Source organism: Panthera onca, chromosome A1, assembly GCF_046562875.1.
Source record: "Panthera onca isolate mPanOnc1 chromosome A1, mPanOnc1 haplotype 2, whole genome shotgun sequence".
NCBI classification, from domain to species: domain Eukaryota; kingdom Metazoa; phylum Chordata; class Mammalia; order Carnivora; family Felidae; genus Panthera; species Panthera onca.
The window spans coordinates 87,463,459-87,484,070 of record NC_138339.1 but is presented as its reverse complement, the minus strand read 5'-3'; the positions used below and the strand labels follow the sequence as shown (position 1 = coordinate 87,484,070).

The 20,612-nt window shown below is 34.4% G+C and overlaps 1 long non-coding RNA gene across 3 annotated transcripts in view; it reads right to left on the bottom strand.

Annotated features, from left to right (window-relative positions):
- The window catches only part of LOC132681189 (uncharacterized), a 176,951-nt gene that overhangs the window by 154,478 nt on the left and 1,861 nt on the right, over positions 1-20,612 (bottom strand). The window lies entirely within an intron of this gene.

The window sequence follows — 20,612 nt, the reverse complement described above, 5'->3', positions numbered from 1 at the left end:
TTGGATTATCACTTGGCACTATCAAGCCAGAACACTGTGAGCCTTAAACTTGGTTTAAAAGAAATCTAATTAGTATCAACTGAAAAAGAAGATCCCTAAAGATATTTCTTTCTTACTTTCCCTAATATAAAAGGTGATTTGTGATAAAACTGTTAATCTGTAATCATTTTTGCTACTCAAAATAAAATTTGACACTTTCAGAACATATTATTCTTAGTAATAGGCAAATTTCCTTAATACAAACTTAAAAATATAGAGGAGGATAATGAATGAATAGAAAATATTATTCCTAGTGAAAAGCAGCCATGAGGGCACTGGTGAATGAAAATATTATAAGGCTGTAAGGTGTTTGTAACTGTATTCAGTACAGTTCTCCAGAACAATTTAGTGATGTTTTATTTATTCAACCAATAATTTATTGAATAACTACTATGTGCCAGATACTGTATTAACAAAGGAAACTCAAAGGCTCTGCAAAGACCATGAAATAAGACTCTATCATTGCCCTTACCCACTGTATAATCCCATCTGCAGGCAGTTCTAAAGACTAGCTTTACTCCCAAACAAAATTCAGCAGGAGTGTATACACACACACACACACACACACATGTAATTATATGAACACATACATACATATCTGCACATACACATTTATACAATCATATATGTATGTGTTTGTGCACATGCACATACTTGCATGTACACGTAAGTAAAAGGAAGAGGTGAAAAATCACACAAAGAACTTGCTCTTTGCAATCTGACATACTTGAATATTACTTAAATGATGTTGAGCCTCAATTTTTTAATCTATGAATGGGATTGTCGGTATTTCCCACAGAGGACTTTTTAAAGTATTAAAAGAAAGAGGATATGCAAAGTATTTAGCTCAGCGTCTGCCATATGAAAGCAAAAGAGAGCTATAGTTGTTATTATTTTGTTTTCTTTTGGGAGACTTCTTGGAGGAGACAGCATATAAGCAAGCATTAAGAGATGAGAATATAAAGGAGTTGTTCTATTAAAAAAAAGTAATGTGAGTATATTGTAAGTAGAGAAGGAAAAAGTCATTCAAGAATATGTATGAACGTCTACCACCACCAAGTAGTACATGACATTTTATTATATTCCATGTGAAAAAAAAATGTAAGACCAAAAGATGGTGTTTTTTAATTATTATGTTTTTTATTATGAAATCTATCGTCCAATTGGTTTCCATACAACACCCAGTGCTCATCCCCACAGGTGCCCTCCTCCATGCCCATCACCCACTTTCCCCCACCTCCTACGCCCCATCAACTCTCAGTTTATTCTCAGTTTTTAAGAGTCTCTTATGGTTTGGCTCCCTCCCTCCCTAACTTTTTAAGATGGTGTTGTTTTTTTTTTTTAATTGCTGTTTATATTTGAAATAAAGATGAAAACTTAGGTCTACTTAAAATACACTAGAGAAATTAAAATATAATTAGTGAGGAAGACATATTATTTATTTAGCAAAGTTTAGTGAAGATGAGGAAAAATAGGAATTTAAGGCATCATCCATAACTTTAAATTGAAAAATATATATTTCTGTGATTTAAAATATGAAAATATTTTGGTTGTAAGCAGATCCTAGAAGTAATAAACCAATGACACACACTCCCCCGATCCCTCCCTCTCTCTTTTTAAACTAATATCTCAGATTTCTGCTTACTTATCTTTCTTCTTTTAATGTTTTTTCCCCATAATACAAATCTTATCTTTGGGGGTGATTTCTTTCAGATTAGAGAGATGCGAATTTATATTTAAATTGGAAGAATTTCACCTATACATTATCTTAAAGACACGAGTTTAGGCAGGGTCACTCTGAAAAGTTTCTATGAAAGCATTTCACACACTGAGCTTTGAAGGATTATAAATGCTTTGGCATGACATCTGGGGGTGGTATTTTGAGAACAGCAGACTTCTGTAAAACATACACACATACACATTTGTATAACTCTCTATTCTGTCATAGACACAATTAGGTAGGAGCTATTTTATACATATATTATAGTTGAAAAATAGGAATTGATAGAAAAAATAGGTGATGGAGATGGATTAGAATAGAAATGGAAATGAAAATCCATTTTGCATCAGCTGCCTCATTCATGAGCTCTGGCTACTTAGGGTCTCCTGAGTGGATAAGTTAATATCACTTCCTCTCTCTTACACATCATTTGCTGTCTACTTATTGAGTCACAGTGAGCTAACGACTTTATTGAGCTTTATTATAAGCAGTTTTGTGACAGTAGACTTATACTGGTTTTCATTCTTGACTTATGCCCCTGCCCCATAAGTCTCCACGTTGAATTTTTAACCTTTTTAATAGTACCATCTTAAATGCCAGCCCTGCCAGGAAGTCTTTCCTGGTGCTTCCAGACATTTTAGATCCCTGCAAATTCCCACAGCATTTTATTTATACGTCTTGAATGATGTGACTTGTCATGTCTTTCTTGGTGGGGCCATGGGTAGGTATTCCTTTGCTGCTAGAAACACTCTGTGAGAAAAATTGTCACATAATAGTATCTTGCTAAACATGTGTTGAGTTGCACTGAATTGCACTAAATTTGTAGACAACTTGTAAGCTGTTTGATTTAACAGTACCTTTCCAAGGCCCACTTATCTGTTCTATTGATAGTAGTTACATGTATCTTCCTAATTCTAGTTATATGTATACAGATATAAATAAGCTCATCCCTACATGTATTCAAATTACTAATTTTTTTCTGGGTATATATCTGTTGTTTACCAACAACATTATGGTAAAACTTTCATATTAATAAGCATCTATCACTATTCATTGTACTCTAAGCAGCTGTCATATTTTAAATGGTTTAATGACAGGAAAGCACAAATCTTTCAAGTACTTTCTATGAGCCTTATTTATCCACATTCTTATTTTTTTGAGGTAGAAACACTAAATAATATATAAATAATTGTATAGGCAATGCAAATGTTAGCATCCTGATTGTAACCCAACAAGTGCATCATACTTTAAAACACAATAGCAACATAGTGAAGAGTTAAAACAATTTCATTGATTTTTATTTCTAGCTCTTAATGCATCATTGGTCTTCTTCCTTTTATGAGTCAATTTCCTTTACTACTCTTGCTCATTCAGGAAATTTTTCTTCTATCATAGTTCTGCTACCATCACTAATAATTAAAATATATGTGAATATCCTAATGCTTAGCTGTAGTGATATTTCCAGAGACAATGTCAATGGAACTACTGTTTGTGGAAAAGTGCCTTATACTTTTGCTTTCCAAAAGTCATTTTTGGTACTCTCCTTTGATTAAGAGTCCATGCTTCACTCAAACAGAAGTCTATCCTGAAATTTTGGTCCATTACATAATTTTCAGAAGCTGGAAGAAAGGCATTTGCATCATTTCTGTTCCCAGATCTGTTCAATATATACTTCCAGTCTGTCATGCCTGAAATTAATTTTTTACAATCTGGATCTTTACTATATGCTAAAAATTCAGTACAAAAAAGGACCTCCTTCTGCAGAGAATATGTAAGCCAGAACATCATGTTCCATCTTTATAATGAAACACATAGTTCCTATCAAAAGGCAAATTTTTTGTTTCAAAATGTTTGAAGAGAATAATGCTTTAAAAGATTTCAAATAGTTACTTTTATGAAAGTGAAAAGATTTCTATGTCAAATATATTTTAGCCTGAATCATATAATTTCTGTATAAACCGAACAACATTTTATTTATTTAAAGCTATTTCCCATTCTGTATTTCATGCTTCTGAGGTTGGAAAACAAAAGCAAATAATCCCAGAAATAGTTTCTCTCAAAACACTCATGTTTAAGTGAATAGCTATTAAAATTCAAACTGCTAATATCGAGTTTTAAGCAAATGGTAATATACAATTTTGTCTCTCTAGTCAAGAAGTTTATTACCTTAATATTTTGTTTTCCTCAAAGTATGAAAGTACTTGTTTTGGTTTTTCTAACTAGTGTAGGCCCTCCAAAATAAATTTCAAATATCAGAAAAAACCATATGACAAACAAACACACTCTGTATGATCTTTGAAAAATTAGTTACTTCTGAAAGTATGTTCATTCTTCTGTTAAATTGGGATATGTACATGTGAGAATATGTTGAAATTATATATATATATATATATATATATATATATATATATATGTGTGTGTGTAATATAAAGGCCATAACACAGGACCTGAATTACATTCTTCTCTTCCTCTTCCTCCTTCTTCTCCCTGCCTCATCACCACCCTTCCTCCTCCACCTGCTCCTCTTCCTCTCATTTCCCTTTCTCTTATTCCTTACTCTTCCTTAATTTCAAAAACAGAATTTTTCAAGGCTTCAGAACTACAGAGCATTTGACCTGGGTCCAGGATTCAAAATGAGACTTGTATCACACCATAATCTCTCTTCTAACTAACTTTTAAATTTCCTCTAGAGGTTCTCTTGATTTTTGCATAATTTGCCACAGACTATGAGACTAAAACTTTCTCCTGTTTATATATTTCTTTACTTTTGCAAACACTGTATTGCTTAAAATTTTTGCTTAGTTCTTTTGGGTGCTATATTGCTTGGCGCATGGATGTTTGTTAACATTTGGCCTTATTTTTTTTTAAGTTTATTTATTTATTTTTGAGGGGGTTGTGTGCAGAGAGAGAGAGAGAGAGAGAGAGAGAACCCCAAGCAGGCTCTGTGCTTTCAGTGCAGAGCCTGATGTGGGGCCTATCTCACAAATCATGAGATCATGACCTGAGGCAAAATCGAGGGTCGAATGTTAACCCAATGAGCTATCCAGGCACTCCTAATGTTTGACCTTTATAGTGTTTTCAAACCTAAACAATAAATTTTTATTTATTAGTGGTGTTTTTTTTGCATTAACTTCTAATTTGTTTGATAATACTAACACGCATGTGATGTATTTATACAAAGTTTATTAATAAATATTGGTGAATATTTCAGCTATGTTGATTCTTTTTGCTCTGGGTCCATAACCTATATAGCTAGCATTTTTTTCTATTAATCTCATATTTTTATTTTATTATCTGTACTTCATTTCCATTCATCTTTATATGAATGAAACCTTTATATGAAACCTTTATATGAGGTTTGCTGTTTGTCATCTTCTTTTCTGCATAATTTTATTAGTTGGGGCTTAACTAATATTTGCTTTTCTACCACAGCTTTGATATACATTACATTGACTAATTATATGTTTACATTATATGTTTACAATATGTTTACATTATATTGACTATATCTATAGTGGTCTAAACTCTTATGTAGCATAAATAATATTGTGCTTTTGTACAACCCCTTTACCTGCTCTGTTAATTTTTCACTGATCTTATCTATGCATTTATACATCTGTACATTCATTCTTTTCTTTTTGTATTCTTATTATTATTGCTATCCCTACTCTTTGTTGAAAGTAAGTCTTATTTGGATTGCTTAACCAGTCAAAATCCAATTCTCTGATACAGCTACATATCACAAACTGATTACAAAGGGGCACTACTTAAGTCACTTGGCTCCATGTGGCTGAAAACTCAACTCGCAGTGGCTTAAATAAACCAAAAGTTTATTTTTGTCACATCACCATATTCTGACGGTGAGAAATCCAGGGCTCTTATGCCAGCTTTTATGACATTAGTGACTTGGTCTCCTGTAGGCTTTCTACCCAGCTAAGTTTAGAATGATATTCCGCCACTAGGCTTATCATTCCAAGTTTGTAAGATGGCTAGACACCACTAGCATTTATCTGAGTTTTGGGGAAGAAGAATATTAAAGTCAAAGACAGAAGGTATGTGCCTTCCAAGTCTTTTCCTTTAAAATGCCTATTTTTATCCACAAGAGAGGGTAAGGAATTTTGTATTTACCTGGATATGTTACTGTCCCATACAAAATCACGACTCTATTATAAAAATAAAGATGCAAAGAAAAGATCTTGCTTAGACAAGTAGCAAAGTCTGCCAAGGGGACTAACTTCCATGTCAGTATTACATGATTCCACTGACTCCCCAGACTCAACCCCCAGTCACTGCTGATTTGTTGTGTGGTGGACCCCTGACTTTGCGTAAAACAGATTTTCTTATGTGTCAGTCGGGAATTATGATTCAAAGAGAATAGTTAATCTGTGTTGGATGCTGAGGCTAAGAACCAAGGCTGGGGCATTCATTATCTACCATATGCATATTGAATTGGGGACAGTCCAGAGACAAAAGGGAAAAAAACCCAAAATTCCTCTTCAGAAATTTCCAGAGCTTACGCATGTAAACTTCAGTAAACAAAGAGTAGTTCGTCTCCCTATTCCTTCGACACATTATCCTTTTTGTTCCAAATAGTTTGACACTGTTTTTGTTTCTCAATTCAAATATACAAAAGACTATGGTCTTCTCTTTGGCATTTATATTTTTGCTTTGTTTTAGTACTTCTATTTAGCTAGAATTTAAACTCTGTGGGAGCATGTGTCCCTATGTCTGTTAAATATTGTATTTCCCTCAGCCTAGCATGCCATTTTATCAATGAATTTTTGTTTAATGAATAAAGCTTTATTATAAACTTAGCACCCCCTGATTCTTTTTATTTATTTTTGATTTTTTGATTGGTTTCACTAGTAATTACTGGTTTGTATCTATAGCAATATTCTCTTTTAAAAGTACCTTTGTTGAAAGATATCTGGACAATGCTCTTAATGGTCCTATAGGAACAGTTAATTTTGGTGTTGTCAGTTATCTGAAAATATATTTTAAATGAGACTATCTTTCTTTTTTCTTCACAAAGGTTAGTGTTTGAGGAGACCAACAATTAGCATTTTCACATTCCCTACCATATTCATAAGTCAACTGAGAAATAATATAAGAAGACAGAGATGACAACCAAAATAACATCTCAATAGCAAGTATTCAAGGAAGAATTGGGTTATATCTGTAGTCTAGTATGCTTCCTAATGCTGAACCTCCGAATTAGGCATACTCACTCATCCAGAAGTTCTGGAATAAGAAGAAAAGCATGCATTAAGTTACATTGCTCTTATGAGATAAAGTTCAAAGAAACTGAAGTGAAGAAACCCAGTTGGGAAAACTCTCCCAACAAAAGGTTAAAATGGGCATTACACAGTTAGCATATGGTGGGGTCTGTAATCCACTTATTCATAATTCCTCCTCTCAGAGTTCCATCATTACATTCTTCCATATGTTTGTATGGGAGCATCCCCACTGTGAGGTCTTTGACAAAGCTCTTTCTTTCCTACACAGTATATTCAGGGCATCTAAATTCCCATTTCCCTTTGGTCCTGCATTTTCTGCATTGCAGAATTGAACTGAGTGACCCTCCAGCCACAAAAGCCACAGTTTCTTTATGAGCAGGCATTTTCAGATCTCTGGCAGAGACTGTTTCCACTGCATCTTATGGAAGTGCCTAGGCATAATAAATACACTTGTGAAGCAAGTTTATGTTCTCATGCGTAATTAACCAATTCAGAATAAATGTGTAATCATGTAGCGAAAGTTAATTCTTGAGCCTTATGCAAAAGGCTACATTAATTTTAGACTACCCTCCTCTTTCTTTCCTAATACTGAATGAAAAGTGGATTTGAGTTAACTGATCTGAACTTCCTGTCTAGGGATGGGGTTCACGATTTACGTTAGAATTTTACTAGTCCACGAAACACATTTGTTAGTCAGTTTAGAAGCAGTAATATTGTTTTCACCCCATTGCCATAAAGACTCAAGGAACTCACTCTCTGTGACCTTCCTCACCTCCGGACAATTAAATCTTTGCCTCAGCTGCTCCTGCTTTTGTGTGATCTGGTAAACAGAAAGAGGCCAGGAGTGTTTGGTGAATAGAACCCATACTTACAGAGGAGAAACAAGCTTCCCTTGCCCCCCAAGTTCCCCACTAGTGCCATTGCTAGAAGAAAAACTCCAAGATACAGCTATAAACCCAATGAATGACTTAGTGGAGGGACAAAGGAAAGATTGTATTTTATTTCTTTGATGCTAAAACTTCTGTTCTTGTGTGTGGGCTTTATATTCTTTGCCAAATTATCATCATGATGTGTCACATGGACTTGGCATTGAAGAGCACACTATCTTGGAGAGAAGTTTTATTCCCCTTCCCATACTCTGCACTGTAAAGTTTGGCTCTTAATAGCAGAGTATGTCTTCTGTATTTGAAAATTAAAAGTGTGTCAACTGGAGATGAACATTTCATTCCTGCCCTTTTTCTTAGACTCTCAGAATTGGACTTAGGGTTTAGGCCTTTTCTTTCAGGTTTATTGGAGTATAACTTATATGAAAAACTATACACTTTTATTTTAAATAGTTGATGAGTTTAGATATGTGCATACACCTGTGATACTATACATGTATTCAAGGTAATAAAGATATTCATTGCTTCCAAGTTTCCTTATGTCCATTTGTTTTGTTTTCTAGGTAATAACACTTATCATGAGATTTACCCTCTTAACAAACTTTGAAGTACACAAAACTGTATTGTTAACTATGCACACTCAAGCCAATTCTTGCATCTACTGTTTTCTTCTTCCAGGTCTGACATAATTGGTCATATGAGGGACTGAAATGTTGAGGCCATCCTCAGTATTATATTCCCTATACTGCACCCAGAAGATTGATCATAATGACCAAGATTCTGTGACTCCAAGCCATTAATGTCGTTGTTCCAGTTCATAACTCCCTTGTTTGCAACACCTGACCTCTGGTAGCACACCTTCCAGAGAGAATGCCTAGGGATCTGACAGAAGATACTGTTCTTGGGTCCTCACCCATTAGGTGAGAGAATGTAGAAATTCTTACAGGATTTGGGAATTTGATTCATGTCATTCTTTTAAATAATAGTTGAGGATTATTTTTCTCTTTTGGACAATTTCATGGATATATTAGAGAGAAACAAGGGGAGATTTTTTTATATTTGTATAAGAAGAACATTGTATTTATTTATAAAAGGCTGTTCATTTCTTAATATACATCTACTATTATTTTACCTTTACATAAAAATGCAGAATATCTAATGCTACAATATTACTTTTGTATTCCCCACCTTAGTTTGGTAAAAATGTCCCCCTTCTAGTCAGCCATAACCAGAAAATGACTTTGTCTTGCACCAAGGTAGGCTGTGGTATGCCCCTAAGAACACCAAGGGTTTCATAGTCAAGACAGGTCTTTCTGTGATAAATTTTACCTCCAGGGCATGCATCAGAATTATAAAAAAAAAAAAAAATTAAGTGGAAACAGTGCCTAGAATACAGTTTTGAATATCATCCTCATTTTGTCTAAAATTAGTTATCTTATTCCTACCTCGTTAAACTTGAGCTTTTCATTCTGATTTTGAAAAAAAGGAAAGAAAATCGCAACTAATAAGGTAACTAATAAGTATTCTTCAGAATACTATTATTTAATAATGGGACTAGTATATTTACAATGCAATTGTGTAAGTAGAAGTTTTCTCCCTCCCTCCCTTCCTTCCTTTCTCTCTCTCCTTCCCCCTCCTTCCTTTGCTCCTTCCTTCCTTCCTTCCTACCTTTCTGTTTTAAGAAAGTTTTAGCTCCACAATTTATGTGCATTCCTCATGTAGGGACAAAATGGACCGGAATAAACAAATGTGCGAAAACTGTATTCAGAGTTGCTCTGTATAATTAATGAGTCATCATCTCCCTTAAGCAGAGAATCAGGATGTTATTAGATTTTGCTGACTGTGATTATTAGTTTGGAATCTCTTGCTTGCCATTCTGACTTGCCATTTTCTCATCCTTAAGATCTTAATCTTTACCAGTATTCATGTCATGAATGTTGAATCCAAAGGATCTGACCCTGACCTAAAAGACTTCAACCCCACTTTCCTCTAGACCTGTGAGCCTCTAAAGAGAAGTAGGAACATTCTTTTCCAAATGCTACTAACCTCGGTTGGCTGAGTTACCGGACTAACTTATAATATTTAACTATTCAGTAATAAAATGTGGGCAATAACAATTTTATTTTGTCAAAACTGCCACACTGAGATTTATGTGGATGAAGTGAAATTTCACAGTGATAAAAATAAATAAGCCAAATTAGGTAAATTCTTTTATGAGTGAAGGAAACATAATCTGTCATTTCCAGTTTGTGAAACAAAGGTAGCTCAGAGAGCGCATCCAGTCATACCCTGTGTGTTATTCAGCATCCTTAGTCGCTTTTCAGGCCCTTTCATTTTCTTATTTATATTTTTTCTTTCTAAATTGTTGGAGTTATTTAGTCCTTCCTCTCTCTATACACTTCACTATTACATGGTTAATTACTACATCACTACTATCATTACTAGTACATCATTACTACTATTACATGGTTAATTAATAACATCATCTCACATATAGAGTATCTCTTGAATCACTTGTCATTTGCTACAATGTCAAATGTGCAATATATTTAGTTAAAGCAAAAATACCACCACTGCATTGAATTTGTTCTATTTGGTGAGATTACATTATAACTGTCCCAAATTTGTGTTTGTCTTTCTATCTTGAATACTATTGTCTTACCCCATGCCTTCAGAAAATTCTGCTTGCCTGAACTACAGGATTTACAAAACTTTCTACTTTCCTGCCACAATTTTCTTTCTACACTGCTTTTTTGTGCCATTTTGATACTAGAGTTATCCATCTGAAAACCAGAAATAATTATGTAATTCCCTCCCATAAAACCTTTACCAACTGTCTTTTGCATATGGATCCCCTCAGTTTGATCTAACTGCTTTTGGAATCTACCTCGAACTTGGATTTAGTAGATGTTCTTCTCTATAGTCTAAGTGACGCTCTTGTACTTTTAATAAGAAAAAAAAACACAGGTCCAAGGAGAATTCTGGTTTTACATCCAGCAGGAGCAGATGTATATCACATTTAAATGTCAGTTGTGGTGTTACTCTTCCAGAATAGTCTGTAAATAAAGACAGAATCAAAAACTCTAAAAACAAAGCATTTCAGCCCAGAAACCTCACATCTCAAAACATCTTATACAGAATGGTCCAACAGAAGTGTAAACTCTTAAATGGTTCAACAACCAAAGTAACTCCAGGCAATGGAGTCCTTTAGTGAATCCATGGTGAAAGTCAGGAGGTATAATCATCTTAAATGTCTGAGCAGTCACCTTCATTAAATTTATATTTACTCAGAGGAACAGTTGGTTGATGGAAGGTCCCTGGGTGATTAGAAAACTAAGAGTGAGTGTAAAATTATCTCTTGCCTTGTATTATTAGTCAACTTGTGTTGCTTTAATGAGCAACTCTGAAATCATAGTCACTTACAACAAAAGACATTTCTTTTTTGCCTGCAGGTTTGTAGGTTAGCTCTGCTTTACTCCATGTCTTCTCACCCTAGAATCCAAGCTGAAGACAGATATCTTAGATATGTTGTTCTCCTGGAAGAGGACAGAAGCAAGAGCCCAACCAAACCATGCAGGCACATTTAAAGCTTAAGTGGAGAAGGTATAGGGTCAGATCCATTGGCAAAAAGCAAGTCACATGGCTGATTCTGACAATGAGGTAGGAAAGTGTCTACCTAAGAAAGGCATGGTAACTGGGGGTGAATTATACCTGTAGAGAAGAAAGAGTGGATAACTGAGAACAATAATAAAATATATCATAGATCTCAAATAACTATACCTATGATTCTTCCCTACTTCTCATTTGGAATTCCTCATTTCAAGAAAATATTGTGTATGGTCAGCCTTGTCTTAGAGAACTGTGAATATTTGGTATCATATGGGCTCAGGTTATATAGGACATCAGATAATCAGCTATAATAGAATGAATTACAACTTTTAAGCACCATGTAGTTATTTTTATAATTATTTCTGTATATATCTTGGGTTATTGGATCACAATCTAAACTTTTCAGACATGTATACACCATACATAAGGCATTTTCTTTTAGTACCACCTGGCAACTTCTCTAATGCATGCTTCTTCATTTTCTGATACTAAAGTGCCTTCACCTATGGTTTTCCACCCCTTTTTCTCTGTATGCATGGTTGCCGTTGGGTACAATGGGTGGACATAACACATACTACCAACATACTGGATTTATATAATATTTTAGGAAGGTTCCCTGTACTTCCTGGTTAAGTGAATGTCATACTTTACACATATTTGTATGCAAGGATCCATAAAAAACATTCTTTAAAGATATTAATTTATCAATAATATTATGAACACAGATTTGAGACAATGCTATTATACCACATATAAAGTCTCGAAATAAGTACATGACTTTGAGATTTAGGGTGGATAACCAATTCAGAATTCCAAGAAACTAAAAATTCTGAAGAATTTAATAAGTCTTCATGAGTTTCTATTGGGTATTTGATTTTTGCTTGCAAGTTTAGCCATTTATAGATAAGAAATTAAACAGAAATTGGACTCTCTGAGCTTATAAAAGTATAGTCAAACATGAGACATATCTAAGAGTGAGTGAGAATAAGGACCTGCTATGAGGTCATTGGAGAAAAAAAAAATAGGGATAATAGCTGAATACAGGGCTTGCACTGAATGATGAAAAATTCAACCTTTTCTTTAATTTGCAATTTTGTTCCCATGAGATTTCCCCCCATTTTTTTAGCCTCTTATCTTTGCTATGCTGACTCTCCCAGAAGTCATACAACAGTGATGACATGTACATGAAATATGAGTAAAACTGCTATTGTTACACTCACTTCCTATATCAGGATGGTGAAATTTGATGTTTATTTTTCCATTTATCATGAAGAATCTCAGGATGGAGTGTTTTTTAATCAATTTATGTAATTATCTAGTTTGTGGATTATTCCCCTGGTGCTTAATTTGCTAATTTCCTACAGACTGAATGAAATCTGTCTGTTGTGTTGTTAATTGGACAGCAATACAAAAAGAAGTAAATATTTTGTCTATCCATTTTGCTACAGGATAATTGCACTAATAAAATTTCATAATAAATCATTGATTGAAATTCTAGAATGAGATAATGGTCAAGTAGGAAGAGAAGGTTTTACTTTGTTGCATTTCTCATTGCTAATTCTATGTGTGTCCTATAGCAATTTTGCTACTCTTTGTTGTTTGATCGATACATTTTTTTTAATATATGAAATTTATTGTCACATTGGTTTCTATACAACACCCAGTGCTCATCCCAAAAGGTGCCCTCTTCAATACCCATCACCTACCCTCCCCTCTCTCCCACCCCCCATCAACCCTCAGTTTGTTCTCAGTTTTTAAGAGTCTCTTATGCTTTGTCTCTCTCCCACTCTAACCTCTTTTTCTTCCTTCCCCTCCCCCATGGGTTTCTGTTAAATTTTTTTTAAGGATGTATACTAATTTTAAAATCTGTAAGGCACCAAATCTTGCGCAAGTATTTAATATTTATTTGTGGTACTTTGGAAAGAGTGAGAAGGCTGGATTTTTGATCAATTTAAATTAAGTCTTGAGTTTAGTTAAAAGTAATGTACCAGTGTTGAACTTCTTAGTTTTCACAAATGGACCCTGGCAACGTAAGATGTTAACATCAGGTAAAACTTCCTGAGGAGTATAGGGGAACTCTACATTCTCTTTCAATCCTGCTGAAGTCTAAAATTATTCCAAAATGAAAACGTTAATGAGAAAAAGCACCTGGTATTTTTTTCGAAAAGAAAAATATGAACAGTTGTTTGATGTAGGAGACCCTGGGCAAAGCACTGGACAAGGAGCTGAAGAAGATGTGCAGGGTTGGTGCAATGTGTTGTGCCTTCATTGCCTTTGTAAAAGATGATGGACATGATTTTACCTTAAAAAGCATTTTCCTCAGATATGTGTTCTTTTTGGTGTGATTCTATATTGAAATTTACCTCGAGGTAGGCGGCAAAAAGCTGTTTTACTTAGGTTATACATAAGATTTGAAAACAACCCTTAACTTTCATTGTGGAGTTATAAGTGTTAAAGAAGTGGAAACTGTCTTGTAGAACAGTTTACGACAAACTTGTACCATATCAACAATTCTTAACACCACAGAAGTTATATCTGCCCCTTTCTTTGATTAAGAATATTATGGCATTCTATCTTCCATTTTACATTCTAATCTCCGCCAATGAAGAATTCCTCCTGGCTTCTCTGTAGCTTTCTCCAGAATCCTATACAATACTTTACTTAATACAAATACACAAATATTAGCTGTTGGATTTGTGGCTAAGACTCTCAAAATTCTTTAAAAGTGGAGTCCCGATGAGGTCTTTATTTTAATATTGAACAAAATTTCTGTTTTTCAGTTATCTGATATCTTTGAGTAATCTTTAATTTTTCTCGTTCATAGGCATCCCAAATAGTTGGGCTGTGTGAACTCTCTGAGATCAAATTATAGAGAAATCCAGTCAGCATTAATAGCCAACTTCTCATGAAAAAACGTGATTTAGAGCCAGGTATTTTTTATATACCATGTGCCCTTAGATCTTGGATTAAGTTCCATTTGAAAAGATGAAAACTAAAAGCTTCCTTTCAATCTATTTTGCCTCACCTTGTTAAAATTCACCAACTGCTGAATTTAAACCTCTGTATGTAAACACACTTGTATGTGTGTTAGAGACACTTCTTAACTATTGAAATGAGTTTCTAGAATACAATATAGTGGGAATTTGGGAAGCAAGTTTGGCTTTTAGGAATATAAGAATCTTGAGAGGGGCACCTGGGTGGCGCAGTCGGTTAAGCGTCCGACTTCAGCCAGGTCACGATCTCACGGTCCGTGAGTTCGAGCCCCGCGTCGGGCTCTGGGCTGATGGCTCGGAGCCTGGAGCCTGTTTCCGATTCTGTGTCTCCCTCTCTCTCTGTCCCTCCCCCGTTCATGCTCTGTCTCTCTCTGTCCCAAAAATAAAATAAACGTTGAAAAAAAAAATTAAAAAAAAAAAAAAAAAAAAAAGAATCTTGAGAACCAATGTTACTAGTACTAGTAAAGAGAAAAGTTGAGTATCAGTATATTCATGGCTGGAGTTTCAAAGTGTACTTTAATTATAACTAGTGCAAAGGCATTATTAGGTGTATGCTTAATTGAAATGGATATTTGTACAGATAGAGTAGATAGAAAACATTTATAGAGTTGAATTTATGCACCATGTTTATAGTGTTTTGAGACAAAAGTACTTCTCTGCAAGAAAAAGATATATACTATAATGATATGTATAATTTGCAAGATGTTTTGGACAGATCAGTAACAGAAATAATAATTACCTTTAGGCCATTTTAGTCTTAAGAAGGTTAAACTACCATCACAGTTTTGTCATGCACCATTCAAAATTTTAGTGTAGAAAGCTATGATACATAATAGGAACATCTAACCAAGCTTATACTTGCCTTTCACACTGCTGATGGAACAAAGGATAATCATGGGAGGAAGGGGTAGAAGAATAATGAAGTTTCCCATGTATGAAGACCTCTGTGAAGGATAAGACAACCATTGATAGATCCTGGACAGAAGGATCTGATTTGGGAGACCATAAGAAGTAGATGGATAGGAAAATACTACCATCAGGGAAATAAAGGGGTACTGAAGATTAAATAAAGACAAACAAACAAACAAACAAACAAAAACAGAATTAGAGAGCAAATTGAACTAAGGACCATTCCAAAGGACTCACTGTCTTGAGCAATCAGTTTAAAATAACATCAGTACAATTTTATTTAACCTTTCATTAAAAGTCACTCCCTACCACATAACCATTTATTGCTGGTCCCATGGGTTATCTCCTCAGACAGACTTAATGGAATTTCTGTGTGAAATATATGTATAACCCATAGACTAATTTCTAACACTAGATTTCAGTGAAGGTTAATGTTTGGTGCCCATCAATAATGTGTGTAGCGATTTTGAGAATACCCCATGTATTTGATTATTTCTGCTTCTCCTTTTTTACCATCATGTATCTCTCAAAATAACCAGTTCCAATGGGTATATTATGATAGTTTTCAAATCTTCACTGAGTCATTTGTCAGTAATCTTCTAGTTGTTAGGATAGTTCAAAAGGTATATAATTTAGTTAATCTCCATTAATTACTGTAATTTCAGTTGACTTTAAGAAAATGTGATAATTGAAAATTATACTGTGATGGGAAGAATCATCAAGAAGATTGGCTGGAGACTGGCATAATAAATAAGGTTTTGTTTAAATAACTAAAAATGGCTTAAATATCATTTATTACATTTTAGCAACAAAATGGTATATTCACTAATATCAGTTTGACTGACTTCCATATCATTGATTATTGATATTTTATAATTAACAAATCAAAATTCCTTACAATGTTATCTGTCTGAAGTGGAAAATAGAATCTTTATAAGGACAATTTTATTAATTTTGATATGGTCATATGTCTTCTAAATTTATTCTTGAAAGGTCTTTTCAAATAAGAATAAGTGTTTGTAAATTAATAGAAATGTTTTTGAGTTTTGTTACAATTTCATTGAGATATAACTGACATACGGCACTGGACAAGTGTAAGCTATACAGCATAAATGACTACCACAATAAGTTTAGTTAACATCCATCATCTCATATAGGTATTTAAGAAAAGAAAAAGAAAAAAAATTTTCCTTATGATAATTAGCTCCTAGAATTTACTCTGTTAACAGTTTGCAATATACCATACAGCAGTGTTAACTATAGTCATCATATTCCACGTAACATCCCTAGTACATATGTATCTTAAAACTGGAACTTTGTACCTTTTACCATCTTTATCCAATTCTCCCTTTCCATCCTCCAGCCTCTGGTAACCACAAATCTGATCTTTTTTTCTTTGAGGGTGTTCTGTTTTGTTTTGTTTTGAAATTCCACATACTCTGTGAGATCATGTAGTATTGGTCTCTACCTTATTTCATTGAGCATAATTTCCTTAAGGTCCATCCACATTATTGTAAATGGCTGAATAACAATCCATTGTATATGTGTACCACAACTTCTTTATCCCTTTATCCATCAATGGACCCATACGTTGTGAAATTCTTAAAGGTATTTAAAACAGTGAGTTCTCCTAGATATAATTATTAACTTAACCAAACTATTTTTCCAAAAAAATTAAATGTAAACTTAATCTTCTAGTTCAAAATGATCTACTGAATTCAAACTTGTCTGTATTTTCTTTCTCTCAAAGTCTCTCTGGATAGAAATGATAAATTAAAAGGAATGGGCAATAAATGTGTATCATCAGTGAATAAAAATTTTATAAACATTTTGGGAAGACAGCAAAAAATTAAATATGACTGGTAGAAAAATGAAAGATAAAATTTATCGAAAGTGACAATAGACCCCCAAAGTGAATCAACAAATACAGGGGTCAGAGATAGGCCAAGGGTCAAGCCTAGGTCATTATTTAGTAATGTACTTTCCAAACAACCTGGAAAGTTGAACTCTTCCCCCTATACAGGTGTAAATAGAGCTATGGTTTGATAGCAAAGGTCTTCAGCAAAAGCCCAAGAGCTGTTCTACAAATCAAGTGGGCATGTGGGTAATGTCCCAAAGAAAGTTATCTTGTGAAGATGCTGCTTTATGAGAGAAAAGTCAAGTAGACCTCAACACTCCTCTAGACTTCCACACAGTGCAGAAAACAATAGGTTTCAAGTGCCAGTCAGAAAGCACTCCCTCTCTGTAGTAGAGTATACTAGGCCTAGAGGAGCTTCCTGTTCTGTAACCTGCTTTTTTCCCAGGGGTACTTCAAAGAGACTGCCTGTCAAAACATTCCCCTGACTTCCCCTACTTATGCGGAACCTTCAGTCAGCCTTCTCACTGAGGTGAGAGGCCTCATGGGGAAAGAGTCCTGAATGAGAGCAAACAGAATATGTACCAGTTACTTTTACTATTAAATATAGTCCATCATTTGTAAGTGTGACTATACATCCAAAAATCTTGAAAAGGTGAAGGAAAACCAACCATATAAAAGAGAAACATGAACAAACCGATCCATTTGTCCTTAAGACTATGGAAAGTGGTAGAAGACTTTTCAGTAGGGGAGAGAGCTGATATTATTTGAATTTTTGGATGATTATATTCAGTGCAGTATGGGAAACTAATGCTGTAAGAGGAGCTAAACTATAAGAAACCACTTAGGAAACTGTTTCAATGATTCAGGGGATAAATGATGGTGACTAGAGAGGATGTGGTAAAGGAACTCAGGAATATAACTGAAGTTTAAGAGATAGACTTGGCGTGGATTAGAGGTAAGGGAGAGTCAAGAGTCAAGCTGACACCCACATTTCTGACTTACCCTTTCACCTTCATTATTCTTACTTTAGACGTTAGTAGATACTCTTCTCTGACTCCCTGGGCAAAGTTATTTATCAAGGGACATAATGGAGCCCACCTGGTCCAATTTGCTTTCTGCTGAAGCTGTGAACAATGCACTGATTCATAGGTGGCCTAAGTCTGCTAAATTCCCAAGTACCTGGTTTGGGCACTCAAGACACTTTATTGTTCAATAAATCAGAGTATGTTAAGTGTCTGGATATTTTATAGAATTACCAGAGCCCTCCACAGATAAAGACGATAAGAATAATTTTAAAGTACAATATTAACATAAATCCAGGAAAAAAAATCTGACTTTGTGATAGCATAATACTGAGAATGTTTGAGATTGTTAATTATATATACATATGCTTATATGTATTTATAAATGTATGCATCTATATATAATATGTAATAAACATATATTATAAAGATATATTTAAAACCTGTTCCTAATTGGTTTTATATTTTATATTTGGTATATGGTATGGTGTTTTAGAGTCTGGAAAGAATAAGGTCCATTATAAAATACTTTGGATTATTAGTATTGATAGTTGCAATTATTTCAGATTTTAATCAAATGGAACTACCAATTAGGCATATACTATGATACAAGCCATAGTCCTGTCTGTGCAATGGCAGGCTATGGAAATGAGTCATACAGTGTTTGGTTTTGCCCTAGATCATCTTTTTGGGTAACGCAGAAATGTCTGGCTGACTATACTGCATTTTCACTTATATTTTCTAATGCTTCATGCACTGTGGGTATAAATGGACCTCAGTGACAATAATATAGGAAGCTTTACTCTTTCTTGTCTCCATTTCAATCTGTTAAACACAGGACCCAATCCCCTGAAATATTTCCTCAATTACATCTTTAAGTTACCAAAGGCTGTTTCTTGGTTTCCAAAATAAAATCATGCACTCTAATAAATGCTTTGTATGATATAAAATTAAAACTCTATTTTTAATTTTAGTTCAGTTTTAGTTTAATTTTAGTTTAGTTTAATTTTAGTTTATCACATATGTTCAAATATCTTCGAATCCGTACCTAGAATAAAACTTGGTACCCCACGAATAAAAGAAAAAGGCACAGACCATAAAAGGGAGATAAAACTACGTTGTCTCGAGTGTTAAAGGATCCTTGGAAGTATAATGAGTTTCCTGGCATTCTAAAAGTCAGGAAATAAGCATTTGTATATAGGTATTCCAACAATTACCTTATAAAATCTGAAACTGCAGTTAATTTCAGTTTCAAGAAAATAGTGACATTTTAATTTCCCTAAATAATGAACTTCGTTTCTATGCTAAATTAATTCTAATATAGAGGAAGAGAAAAAATATTTTAAGGTTGCATTTTGTTCCTTCTTACGGTACTTAATTAAAGGAGGTTAAACTTACATAATGCTCCTAAATTTGTCTAAGCATGCTTGCATCTAATAGTCCACTGTGTCTCCACCACCTTTTAAGGGACAGCTAGAATCATAATCTCATTCGACCCATGAGAGAACAGAGACTCAAAGAGATGAAGTGATTTTCCTAAGAACACAGGGTTAGTCATCGCTGGTAACCATGGCTTGCAAGCCAGGCTTATGACTTACAAACTACTATTTCACTTAGAAATTAGCGAAAATGAGTATTTGAATTACAAATAAAGAATACAAAAGGCCACACAAATAGTGTGATTTGAGGGACTTCGATATTTTCTCAACAGCCTTCCATGGTGCCTGAATGCCTCAGAGTTCCAGTTAAGTCACTATCCCCAGAAAGTCCCTGGTCGAATGCAAATACCCAAGGTTTCTGATTTACCTCAAATCAATGCAGACAATACCTTCTTTCCTGTCACACTTTTCCCACACACTAGTCCCTTGCAGCTGCTGAAATGGGAACCACAATGTAGATGAATGGGACTTTTCAAAGATTCTGTGGTGCAAGAAGTTGAAAAAGGTCCCCAAATCATGAGCATTATAGACTAAAAGGTCCAGAGGCAAAAGTCTGGGCTGGTATGATTTACCCATGTGTCGGCTAAAAAAATAAGTCCTTACATATCATCTGAACATTTTTCACTGTAGTTTCCCTGTTATACTAAGTTTCTATAAATACATGATTTATTTCGGTAACAACTATTCTAACCACTCAACCTTTGGGAGTTTAAGGGATTAAAAGTCATTCACGCTTTCATGAAAGAGTGGGAATTAGTACTCTCAGATTGTTTTCTACCAATGAAGGTGAGATCACCTATTCTAGGAGACCGACATTTCTGACCAGGAGAAGGGGCAGCCAGGAGGGGAGCCAGGGGTACTTAATATAAGTTCAAGATTTTGTTTTTTGTTTTCTGTGAATT